This window comes from Solanum stenotomum, chromosome 8 (assembly GCF_019186545.1).
Source record: "Solanum stenotomum isolate F172 chromosome 8, ASM1918654v1, whole genome shotgun sequence".
Classification (NCBI taxonomy): Eukaryota; Viridiplantae; Streptophyta; class Magnoliopsida; order Solanales; family Solanaceae; genus Solanum; species Solanum stenotomum.
Window position 1 is genome coordinate 15,450,741 of NC_064289.1, and position 663 is coordinate 15,451,403.

A 663-nucleotide genomic window follows, 5' to 3' on the forward strand; every position below is an offset into this window, starting at 1 on the left:
AACAAGGAAAATTAAAAAAATCAGATGCAATTATGAAAGATAGTTAAGAAAAATAATAGTATGAATTATAGAAGGAGCCATCAGAAACCAAAGTTCATCCCCAGAAGCTTTAGGCTATGGTACGGTCCGCATCATGGTTTGATCTGAAAAGATCCCATCACGCGGCTCCTCCTACCAGTCATTTTCAATGGAAAAAAAAAAAAGGAAATCCTTTGAAATTTAAATAAATAAAAAATACTTAATGAATGAATAAAATTGAAAAGCATGTACAAGAGCTCAGAAGCAAAATGGGTATGAGAAATTTGTCATCAATCAAAAAATTAATTTTGTAAGAGTGGTGCATGACTTTCTTCAGATCTCATCACAGCTCTTCAAATATAAGAATTTCTAAACCAGAAAAATATATAATGTGGTAGGAGGAAGATAAAAGGGTAAATGGAGAGGCTGAGATATGAGTTTTGTTATTTGCTGCTGCAATTTATAAGGATAGAAAAAAAGGGTTGAAACCCTAATTTGAGAGATTACCATCCTGTTCATCTCAATTCACAATATTACGGTCTTCGAAAAATAAAAATTTCATTTTGACACCACTTGTTTTACTTCATTACACTTTACTCCACCTACTTCTAACTAAACCAATTTTCCCCCACTTTATATGGAATT

General features: G+C 32.0%; 1 non-coding gene across 1 annotated transcript; it reads right to left on the reverse strand.

Moving 5' to 3' along the window:
* Positions 1-272: 272 nt before the first annotated feature.
* On the reverse strand, positions 273-370 carry LOC125875294 (small nucleolar RNA Z221/R21b). The gene has a single exon (XR_007447366.1). It is a non-coding gene; the product is annotated as a small nucleolar RNA Z221/R21b (small nucleolar RNA).
* Between the last annotated feature and the right edge of the window lie 293 nt (positions 371-663).